Raw genomic sequence first — 12715 nt, 5'->3', positions numbered from 1 at the left:
CCTGGGTCACATTGAGATCCAAAAAGACGAGGCGTTGGGCGTCTTGAAAAATATTAAGGTCGATAAGTCCCCAGGGCCTGATGGGATCTACCCCAGAATACTGAAGGAGGCTAGAGAGGAAATTGCTGAGGCCTTGAAAGAAATCTTTGGATCCTCACTGTCTTCGGGTGATGTCCCGGAGGACTGGAGAATAGCCAATGTTGTTCCTCTGTTTAAGAAGGGTAGCAAGGATAATACCGGGAACTACCGGCCGGTGAGCCTTACTTCAGTGGTCGGGAAATTACTGGAGAGAATTCTTTGAGACAGGATCTACTCCTATTAAATGGACATATTAGTGAAAGGCAGCATGATTTTGTGAAGGGGAGGTCGTGTCTCACTAACTTGATAGAGTTTTTCGAGGATGTCACAAAGATGATTGATGCAAGTAGGGCAGTGGATGTTGTCTAAATGGACTTCAGTAAGGCCTTTGACAAGGTCCCTCATGGTAGACTAATACAAAAGGTGAAGTCACACGGGATCAGGGGTGAGCTGGCAAAGTGGATACAGAACTGGCTAGGTCATAGAAGGCAGAGAGTAGCAATGGAAGGATGCTTTTCTAATTGGAGGGCTGTGACCAGTGGTGTTCCACAGGGATCAGTGCTGGGACCTTTGCTGTTTGTAGTATATATAAATGATTTGGAGGAAAATGTAACTGGTCTGATTAGTAAGTTTGCAGACGACACAGAGGTTAGTGGAATTGCGGATAGCGATGAGGACTGTCAGAGGATACAGCAGGATTTAGATTGTTTGGAGACTTGGGCGGAGAGATGGCAGATGGAGTTTAATCCGGACAAATGTGAGGTAATGCATTTTGGAAGGTCGAATGCAGGTAGGGAATATACAGTGAATGGTAGAACCCTCAAGAGTATTGAAAGTCAGAGAGATCTAGGTGTACAGGTCGACAGGTCACTGAAAGGGGCAACACAGGTGGAGAAGGTAGTCAAGAAGGTATACGGCAGGCTTGCCTTCATTGGCCGGGGCATTGAGTATAAGAATTGGCAAGTCATGTTGCAGCTGTATAGAACCTTAGTTAGGCCACACTTGGAGTATAGTGTTCAATTCTGGTCGCCACACTACCAGAAGGATGTGGAGGCTTTAGAGAGGGTGCAGAAGAGATTTACCAGAATGTTGCCTGGTATGGAGGGCATTAGCTATGAGGAATGGTTGAATTAACTCGGTTTGTTCTCACTGGAACGACGGAGGTTGAGGGGCGACCTGATAGAGGTCTACAAAATTATGAGGGGCATAGACAGAGTGGATAGTCAGAGGCTTTTCCCCAGGGTACAGGGGTCAATTACTAGGGGGCATAGGTTTAAGGTGAGAGGGGCAAGGTTTAGAGTAGATGTACGAGGCAAGTTTTTTACGCAGAGGGTAGTGGGTACCTGGAACTCGCTACCAGAGGAGGTGCTGGAAGCAGGGACAATAGTGACATTTAAGGGGCATCTTGACAAATACATGAATAGGATGGGAATAGAGGGATACGGACCCAGGAAGTGTAGAAGATTGTAGTTTAGTCGGGCAGCATGGTCGGCACGGGCTTGGAGGGCCGAAGGGCCTGTTCCTGTGCTGTACATTTCTTTGTTCTTTGTTCTTTGTTTGTATTTTGGTTGTTACGACTAGAATGATTGTAGATTTTCATGCTATTCTATGTAATGTTCTCCTCTTGCCTCGTAACTGAGATCCTTATTGCAATCTATAAATGTCATTTAATTTGAAAACATGACAAAAAAACAATCCCTGGTCTCTAGTTTTTTGATATATAAGTTCTCAACATGTCTGAAGCTCTTATACTTCCTCAAGCTGAGTTTGATAGGGTGTGACTCATTGGATTATTTATAAGTTTTGTTGCGTTTGTTCTTTTCCTATTTCTCCAATGTCAACTAACCTAAGATTGCACCTCAGACCCCTTGTTGTGTCTCTCATCTAACATCTGGATTAGAAAACCATGTATTGTTGTTCTTTGCTTCCTGGTGAGTTTGCTTACTTTTAAAAAAGAATCTTTGGAATTTTCTTATTATTCTTAAACTTCACTTTTATTTTTTGCAAGAGGATGAATGTATGACAGCCTGATTGCTGTTATTTTTCTAGTGTCATCTAACAAAACATTTAAAACATCCATACGTGTAAACTTCTTTCCCTCAGGCACCACTAGCCCATCAAACTAGTCTCCACGAGATTTTGCTCTCTTTGAAGGATTATCTTCTTTACTTTCTTTCCCAGAAGTGGTCATGATACATCATCAATATTGCTACTGCTATTAAACTAAAAGTGCGCAACAAAATATTAAATATTTCACTTGTTTTAGGACTGCTGAAGTTATCACAAAATCATTGCGAGCAAAAAAATGAATTACCATTATTATAACACCGAGCAAATAAACATAGCATGTTAGGATTACTGACAAGGGGCACGATTCAGTGGCCTTATCGCGATGTTGGGACAAGGCCATTGAATTTTGCGTGATTCGCGACCCTTGAAATGTCTGGATTTTGCTGTCGCAGGGAGAGATCCAGATATCTATATCTAAATGATCCATCAGTCTCATTTCAATATGCACTCACTGGATTCAACCAGGGCCTGGGATTCACCGGCCGCAGCAGAGAGACCTCGCCAGGGCGCTGTTTAGTACTGGTCCACACGATAATTGTCAACATTCCACTTGACATCCTAATCACTTGCTGCACCTGCATATTGCAGGTGATATTTTGGCATGCGTCCTCCCCTCACGCCACATGTTTTTCAATGGTGGTGGCAGCCCATCATTGGCTGGTGGCAGGATCTTCCAGTCCTGCTGCTGTCAAAGGGGTTTGCAGTCGTTCGCAGTTTCTGTAGGGGGTCGCCGTCGGAGGAACCAGAAGGTCCCACTGATGGTGACGGCCGGAAAATCTTGCCCGACATTTTGTGATTCATGTACCAGGACACCCAGATCCCTCTGCACCACTGAATTTTGCCACCTCTCTCCGTTTAAATAGTATACTGCTTTTCCATTCTTCCTGCCAAAATGGGCAGGTTCACATTTTCCCACATTAAACTCCAATTGCCACAGTTCGTTCACCCACCTAATGTCAGTGGGGAGCTAAAAATTGGTTGTTTTCTCAATTTAAACAGTGCAATGTTTGCATGGAAGCCATGTTCTGGCCCTTCCCGCCAGTGGGACCTTCCAGTCACACCAAAAGTGGCTCCCTGCAGCGGGGCAAGGGAAGCCATACAAAATGGCATAGACTTTGCCAGGAATGGAAGATATCGCTTGTGCCAATGGTGAGCTGCCTTCGGCACCCAGTTGGGGGGGGCGGGGGGGGGGGGGGGGGGGGGGGGGTTCACAGCCAACGTTCAATCTAATTTCCATTGTACTAAATACAAATTAGTCCACAATCATCATTTTTTACTTTTTTCATTAAAAAATAAACTACTTTGATCGGTCAGTAGAACGTCACATAAAATAGAACTTATATCAGCAGCGATGGTAAGCTAACTGTGTTCCTTTAATTTATGGAAAATGTAATTTTAAAAAGTAAGAGGGTAAGTAACAATGGAATGCTTTGGACTCTGAAAGGTATGCCACATGATGTTGCATACAATTTGCCTTTGGCTGTATAACTGCTTTGGCAGCAATGAAGAATTTGTTTCATCACAACTACGTGCTGCTTACCCTGGGTTGATTTTCAGAGATCCATGCACAATTCTTTACAAAATATATCCCTTTCGCAGACAGACAACTGAATTCAAAACCGTATTTCACACAATTGGATTAATTTGCTCAGGATTCAATGCATCTTAGAAATCAAACCAAACGCTTTGACTTACATTTTTACCGAAACCTCATTCCATTAAATTTAAGCCAGAACTAATTTTTTTTTAGAGGAACAATAAACCAGTTGCAATTATGGTGAAAAACACATAATAGGTACATTTGCCTTTCACTGGCCCTGATTTTCCTGGAAACCCGCACCAATTATAGTGCTACAGCCATGTTAGCAAAACTCTTGGACAACACAAAAAGAAATGGAAAAATTATTGAGTTTATGCCATCACTTCATAATTTTGTGTGGCTTTTTCATTACTCTTGCTTTGAAAACTGTGGTACAAGGGTTTGACATCTGAAGGATTAATGTGGGACTGAGTACATTACTGCCTACGCAGTGATGTAAGAGAGCACGTGATCTGCATAAGGGTCAGTCGAGTGTTGGACAGAGCCATGTGTATCAACAAACATGGAGCCAGCTACCTTGTAACCTTTACTGTATATTTGTAAATGGTTCTGAGACTCAATAAAGACTTTGGGCGGGATTCTCCGGCCACCAATGCCGAAATCCCGATTGACGATCGGCCGGAGAATCCCCATTTCCGACCAAAGCGGGGGCGGCGCTGCTTTTGCAATGCTCCGCCCCCTCCAAAGTGACGTACTCGCAGAGTACCCCGCGTGCCCTACCGACGGCCTCAGGATGTTACCTGAGGCCCTCCCCTCGATGCTCCACCCCCGACCTACCAAATTCCCGATGGCGTGGGTCTCTCATTGTCGCAACCGTCGGAAACTCGATGTGGTGGCTGCAGACTCAGTCCAGCGCCGCCACAGTCGGGGGAGAGCATATCCCTGGCAAGGGAGACTTTGCCAGGGGCTGGGGGCACTGTGGGGGGTGTGGTCCAGGGCTCACGAGCCGTCCAAAGGAGGGGGCACTATTTCGCAGGCCGGGTCCGCGAGCGGCCGGCGCCATGTTGCACGGTGAGGCTGCCGCCATGCGCATGCACGGCCACGGACCCGGAAATTCCAGGGCTATATCGGCAGCTAGAGCTGGGTGCTGTATAATGCTCGGCAGCTAGCCCCCAGCCAACCGGAGGATCGATGGCCATTTTACGCCAAATTTTCATTCGTAAAATGCCACCGTTCCCATGCCAACATCAGGACATAGCCTCAAAATCGGAGAATCCAGCCCTTTGGGTGGGATATTTCAGCCCCACCCACCATTGGCATTGCCCGGTCCTGAAAAAAGTCAATTGTTTTTTGACTGGACCACCACATCCTGGCACAGTTCAACTATAAAAGACTGTGAAGACTCCTTCAGACTTACCAAACTGAAACCAACATCCAATATCATGATGGCAACTTGTAGAATCATAGAATCTACAATGCAGAAGGAGGCCATTCAGCCCATCGAGTCTGCACTGACACTTGGAAATAGCACCCCACTTAAGTAACCCAGTAATCCCACCAAACCATTTTGGACACTGAGGGCACTTTAGCATAGCCAATCCATTTAACCTGCACATCTTTGGACTGTTGGAGGAAACCGGACCACCCGGAGGAAACCCACGCACACATGGGAAGAATGTGCAGATTCTGCACAGACAGTGACCCAAGCCGAGAATCGAACCTGGGACCCAGGAGCTGTGAAGCAACTGTGCTAACCATTGTGCTGCCGCGTTGCCCCCACAAGAAACACAAATCTCATAGAAAATGCAGAGAAAAACTAAAATGCGTGGGATTACTCTGGGTGCTCCAGTTTCCTCCTGCAGTCCAAAGACATGCAGGTTAGGCAGATTGGCCATGCTAAATTGACCCTTCGTGTCCAAAGATGTGCAGTTAGATGGGGTTATGGGAATACGGGGATAGGGTGGGAGAGTGCACACGCGATGGGCCAAATTCCTACATTGTAGGAATTCTACGGTTCTATGAATTCACAAGTGGTTGCATGCGCAGGATTTTTCAAACTGTGGGCCCTGACATGCGGGTGGGTCGCGGAAGGGTGTCGGGAGGGTCACAGAGCGATCAGTCACAGCAACTGGCTTTTAAATTGAGAATGCCGACTGCAACCAGCTTTTAAATAGAACAATGCAGTCTGCTGGCCAGAAGCGGTGGCAGAGAGCAGGTCACGTGCCCGGTACGTACACTGATGTCACGTGCCTTGTACGTCTGTGCTTTTGGCGGGAAATCACGGAGGAGAAATTCCTCCATTTTCTAGCTGCGAACAAGCAAGGAAACAGGACTGTGAAGAACTGAAGATGGATCATTGTAAAAAAGAAAAAACTGGAATCCTGAACAAAGCAGCGTAATGATGATTCTTGAGGTATGGCTTTGTTAATTGTGCCAGTGCAATTCAAGATGCAAAGCCCATGTGTGTTACATGCAGGGAAATACTGGCAGATGAAAGTTTAAAACCCACAAAACTTCAATAGCATCTGAAGATCAAGCATGTCACATTTCTGCAATCATCATGGACCTTGCTTGGCCAGATCAGTTGACGCTGTCCCATTTGCCCTGATGGGGCAGCCCAAAATCACAATGACATTCCCATTGTAACACTGTGCAGAATCCTACCATAAAATTGCTGTTTCAGCCCCGGCGAGAGAAACGGAGTGAATCTGTCGAATGGATTTCTCATGGCACCTTGAGCCTCTTAGAAAAGAAAAGTGTGTGGGCAGAGTTAATGCCGTCACTTTGGCGAGGCAGGATCTTTTGGAGCCGGGATCCAGCTTCAAACAGACTGGGGCATGATCTTTAAAGTGCGCCCTGACCAGCGTTGCAGCCAAATGGCACCCAGGCATATAAATGCTGTGACGACAAAGGCAGGTCAGAGGCTGGGAATTCTATGGCAACTAATTTATCTCCTTACTTCCCAAAGCCTGTCCATCATCTAGAAAGCACGGGCCAGGAGCGCGATGCAATACTCTGAACTTGCCTGGATGAATGCAACTCCGCCAACACTTGAAAAGCTCAACACCTTAGCACTGCTGCCTCATGGCGCTGGGGACCCGGGTTCAATCCCAACCCCAGGTTACTGACTGTGTGGAATTTGCTCATTCTCCCCGTGTCTCACCCCCAAAACTCAAAGATGTGCAAGGTAGGTGAATTGGCCACACTAAATTGCCCATTAATTGGGAAAAAATTGAATTGGATAGTCTAAATTTATTTTAGAAAATGAAAAGAAAGCTCAATGCTATCTGGGACAAAGCAAACATTTGACTGGCACCGCACTGTAAACATTTATTCCCTCCACCAGTATGCACAATGGCAGTTGTGTGTACCATTTACAAGATGCACTTCAGCAACTCCACAACAGCTTCCAAATTTGTGGCCTCCACCAACTGGAAGGACAAGGAAAGCTGACACTGGGAACACAGCCACCTGACTTAGAACTATACCATTTTAAAGGACTGCTGGATATATTCAAAAATCTGTGTTTCGTGCCGAATTGATCAACAAGCATTTTAACAACTTGGAAAAAGCTTGCTAATTGCAGCCAAAGCAAAGCTGTTTGAAAAAGACATGGAAGTCATATACAAGTAAAGAAGTGTCCACGAATGATAGGAAGGAATGTTTAAAACATTATATTGAAATAGAATGCTTCACTAAGCGTTTTGAAGTCAAAACTGAATTCAAAACTGATCAAAGCATACCTTTGCTATTACTGAAATGATCCTAAAGCCATGCGGCTTCCAGATATTGCTCTATGGGACTAGCCAATGCTAAAACCTCTTTATAGAGACTAAAGATGCCGATTTCTCCAGTCACAAATGTGTGTCTCAATTGCTCACCAAAGGCGAATGAAACTTACGGTCTGCATTTATTTCTAAAAATAAAAAAAGCCAAAGTGACTCATCTGTTTTATATTCAATTTATAAATCTGGAAAACATTAGCTTTCTTGTTCTAACTTTTCTTTTAATTATCGATGGAGGACTCCCTTGGACTATCTCTATTCTCCTGACCTTTCCCATTGTTATATCTGGTACACATATGCTCAGCATAGCTTAATAATAACTTTATTCTATGTTCACAATGGAGTTTCTGACAAAGAGAAGCCAAACATTTGATGGTGGCACGCCTGATTTTTGGATGCCAAATAGGTGCCTAAGCAAAGTCGTGCACACATCACAAGTTGAAAATCTGTTATATTGGCGTAAGCATAAAAATAATTATTCAGGACTATCACCTGAAATGGGCTTTAGATTCTTTGTACATGAAAACAAGGGTTGTTATGTTTGGGGCCACTTATGCAACAATGGGTCAACCAAAACCTGGTCTACCGATGCACTGCAGCAACTTTCCAAGACAGCACCTTCCAAACTTGCAAACTCTACCACCAAGGGAGCCAAAGGCAGCAGGGGCATGGGAATTCCACCACATGCAAAATTCCCTCCAAATGGCACACCAGTCTGACGTAAAAATATAGCGCCATTCCTGGAACTCCCAGCACTGTAGGAGAACTTTCACTATATGGACTATAGCAATTCAAGAAGGGAAGTTGCCACCACCTTTTCAAGGCAATTAGTGATGGGCATTAAATGCTGGTCTTGCCAGCACCAATAACATCCCAGGAATGAATGAAAACCATTCAACCTAAAGAACAGACCTAAATGAGACTGTTGGAGGCTGCAACACAGGAATTAAATCTTTAAAAAATACCTATTTGGATATGGAGCTGGGATGAGCAGGAGGTCCTTAAAACAGCAGGCAGTTGCTGGCCACCTCTTACCTCTCATCCCATCGCCCACCTACCAATATGCCCCAGTTTGATACACTAATTTTGGGTGTTGGTGAGGCTATTAATGCACTGTGCATTTAAATATTGTCCTTGTTAAGGATGTTAGGTTCAGGGGTTTCTTTTGTCTACTGCCTGTTAAAACATGAGTATGGAAAATCTTCACACAATCCGTCATGGCATGTGAGCTCAGCTCACAAAGTCTGTCTCCAATTCAACACTGTTTGACAGTCTCGTTCAGAGAAGACATGTAGAAGTATTACACTTGAATAATTGGAACGGGCATTCTGAAATTCTGAGACCGACTTAGGTTGACATAACCCACTCCTATTTGTGTGTGATCTATCCAAAATTACTTTATGGCTTGCTTTCCAATAAACCATTAAAAAAAATTATGCTTTCTTTATTTATGTGTCAGAACCGCTAAGTGCTACTCATTTACTTCATGTTCAGCATGTCTCAGATAGGTTTATCCATCCGGGCATCACTTCCTGTGTGACACCTACTGTTACGGCAGCACAGTGGTTAGCACTGTTGTTTCACAGTACCTGGATTTGATTCCTGGCTTGGGTCACTGTCTGTGTGGAGCCTGCATGTTCTCCCTGTGTGTGCATGGGTTTCCTCCGGGCGGTCCAGTTTCCGCCCACAAGTCCTGAAAGATGTGCTTGTTAGGTGAATTGGACATTCTGAATTCTCCCACCGTGTACCCGAACAGGCGCCAGAGTGTGGTGACCAGGGGGCCTTCACAGTAACGTCATTGCAGTGTTACTGTAAGCCTACCTGTGACACTAATAAAAACTATTATTCCAACTTTTTAATGTATATTTTTGTCCTGTTTGATACATGACAGTAATAGACAAGTCTGTCTCTTGCATCATTCCAATTCTTCCAGACCACATGGCAACACAAGACTGAAACATACATAGAAACATACAGAGGAAATAGAAGCAGAAATAGGCCATTCGGCCCTTCGAGAATGCTCCGCCATTCATTATGGTTATGGCTAATCATAAAGTTCAATACCCTGATTCCACTTTCCCCCCATATCCCTTGATTGCTTTAGCCCCAAAAGCTTTATCTAATTCCTTCTTGAAGTCAAACATCGGGTGCGATCAATATTGTTGTTACAACTGTACAAAGCAGTAGTGAGACCACACATAAGAACATACGTACAAGGAGCAGGAGTAGGCCACCTGGCCCCTCGAGCCTGCTCCACCATTCAATGAGATCATGGCTGATCTTTCCTTGACTCAGCTCCACTTTTCGACCCGAACACCATAACCCTTAATCCCTTTATTCTTCAAAAAACTATCTATCTTTATCTTAAAAACACTTAATGAAGGAGCCTCAACTGCTTTGCTGGGCAAGGAATTCCATAGATTCACAACCCTTTGGGTGAAGAAGTTCCTCCTAAGCTCAGTCCTAAATCTACTTCCCCTTATTTTGAGGCTATGCCCCCTAGTTCTGCTTTCACCCGCCAGTGGAAAAAACCTGCCCGCATCTAACCTATCTATTCCCATCATAAATTTCGATGATTCTATAAGATCCCCCCTCATCCTTCTAAATTCCAACGAGTACAGTCCCAGTCTATTCAACCGCTCCTCGTAATCCAACCCCCTCAACTCTGGGATTAACCTAGTGAATCTCCTCCGCACACCCTCCAGTGCCAGTACTCAGGTAAGGAGACCAAAACTGAACACAATATTCCAGGTGTGGCCTCACTAACACCTTATACAATTGCAGCATAACCTCCATAGTCTTAAACTCCATCCCTCTAGCAATGAAGGACAAAACTCCATTTGCCTTCTTAATCACCTGTTGCACCTGTAAACCAACTTTTTGCAACTCATGCACTAGCACACCCAGGTCTCTCTGCACAGCAGCATGTTTTAATATTTTATCATTTAAATAATAATTCCTTTTGCTGTTATTCCTACCAAAATGGATAACCTCACATTTGGCAACATTGTATTCCATCTGCCAGACCCTAGCCCATTCACTTAACCTATCCAAATCCCTCTGCAGACCTCCAGTATCCTCTGCACTTTTTGCTTTACCACTCATCTTAGGGTCGTCTGCAAACTCGGACACATTGCACTTGGTCCCCAACTCCAAATCAACTGTGTAAATTGTGAACAATTGTGGGCCCAACACTGATCCCTGAGGGATCACAGGGATACCTGGGGTATTGTGCACTGCTTTGCTCCCCTTATTTGAGGAAAGATCTAGTGGCATTGAAGGCAGTTCAGAGTAGTATCACTAGGTTGATGAGGGTTTTTTTGCATGAGGAGAGATTGAACAGTTTAGGCCTGGAGGCGAGTAGAGTGTTCAATGTATATTGGCCCTGGTGCACAAGTTGTGCGGCCTCCTGTGTCTTCTGGGGCCCCCGAGTCCTGCCCATCCTCCCCCTCCCTCCGCATCCTCCTCCTTGGGCAAGGCCTGGCCTTCATCCTCCTCCTCCAGTACGCCGCTTGTCTGCTGCGTGATGTTGTGGAGGACGCAGCATACCACCACAATGTGGGAGACCCTCCTAGCTCTATACTGGAGGGCCCCTCCAGAGTGGTCCAGACACCTGAACCGCATCTTCAGGATGCCAAAACGTGACTCGATCGTGCCCCTGGTCATGGCATGAGTGTCGTTATCGCAGCTCTCCACATAGGTCTGTGACCTCCGGAGAGGCGCCATTAGCCATGAGCGCGGCCTGTTGCCCATGAGCTAACTCCTTAGCCGGGGATGCGCCTCGAAGATGTCAGGAACCATCGAGTGGGCCAGGATGAAGGTGTCGAGCACACTACCCAGGTATCTTAGTTCTCCCAGTGAGACAGAGAAGACAGCCAGGAGTGAGGCAGCAAAGAGTGAGTTTGGGAATTTAAATCGAGGTGGGAATTCGAAGCTGGGTGGGGAGGAAGTGCTTTTTGTGACTGGTAAGTAGTGTTACTGTTTTTCTGTTTCTTTTCATTGGTATATTTATTTATATTTTTCTTCGTTGTTTATTTATTTATTTAAATTTTTTCTGGGGAAATTGAAATTGTTGAAGTTAACCAAAGGTTTAAGACATGGCAGGAGATCTCAGACCCGTGTCATGTTCCTCGTGTGCGATGTGGGAGCATAGGGACACGTCCACTGTCCCTGGCTCCTTCACGTGCAAGAAGTGTGTCCAGTTGCAGCTCCTGTTAGACCGCTTGACGGCTCTGGAGCTGCGGATGTACTCACTTTGGAGCGTCCGCGATGCTGAGGACGTCGTGGATAGCACGTTTAGCGAGTTGGTCACACCGCAGGTGAAAGGTACTGAGGGAGATAGTAAATGGGTGACCAAAAGACAGAGCAAGAGTAGGAAGGCAGTGCAGGTGTCCTCTGCGGTCATCTCCCTGCAAAACAGATATACCGCTTTGGATACTGTTGAGGGAGATGGCTCACCAGGGGAAGGCAGCAGCAGCCAGGTTCATGGCACCGTGGCTGGCTCTGCTGCGCAGCTGGGCAGGAATAAGAATGGCAGGGCTATAGTGATAGGGGACTCAATTGTAAGGGGAATAGACAGGCGGTTCTGCGGACGCAATCGAGACTCCAGGATGGTATGTTGCCTCCCTGGTGCAAGGGTCAAGGATGTCTCGGAGCGGCTGCAGGACATTCTGGGGGGGGGAGGGTAAACAGCCAGTTGTCGTGGTGCACATAGGCACCAACGATATAGGTGAAAAACGGGACGAGGTCCTACAAGCTGAATTTAGGGAGCTAGGAGTTAAACTAAAAAGTAGGACCTCAAAGGTAGTAATCTCAGGATTGCTACCAGTGCCACGAGCTAGTCAGAGTAGGAATGTCAGGATAGAGAGGATGAATACGTGGCTCGAGAGATGGTGTAAGAGGGAGGGATTCAAATTCCTGGGACATTGGAACCGATTCTGGGGGAGGTGGGACCAGTACAAACCGGACGGTCTGCACCTGGGCAGGACTGGAACCGATGTCCTAGGGGGGGTGTTTGCTAGAGCTGTTGGGGAGAGTTTAAACTAATGTAGCAGGGGGATGGGAACCAATGAAGGAAGTTGGAAGGTAGTAAAACAGGGACAGAAATAAAAGGCAGTAAGGGGGAAAGTGTAAGGCAGAGAAGCCATAGTCAAAAATCAAAAAGGGTGACAGTACAAGGTACAGTGACTGAGGGGAGCTCAGTGAATAGGACCAGGAATACTAAAAGAAATAAAACAGGAAG

Source organism: Scyliorhinus torazame, chromosome 4 (genome assembly GCF_047496885.1).
Source record: "Scyliorhinus torazame isolate Kashiwa2021f chromosome 4, sScyTor2.1, whole genome shotgun sequence".
Lineage (NCBI taxonomy): Eukaryota > Metazoa > Chordata > Chondrichthyes > Carcharhiniformes > Scyliorhinidae > Scyliorhinus > Scyliorhinus torazame.
The sequence above is the reverse complement of the archived record's forward strand: the minus strand, read 5'-3'. Positions refer to the sequence as shown.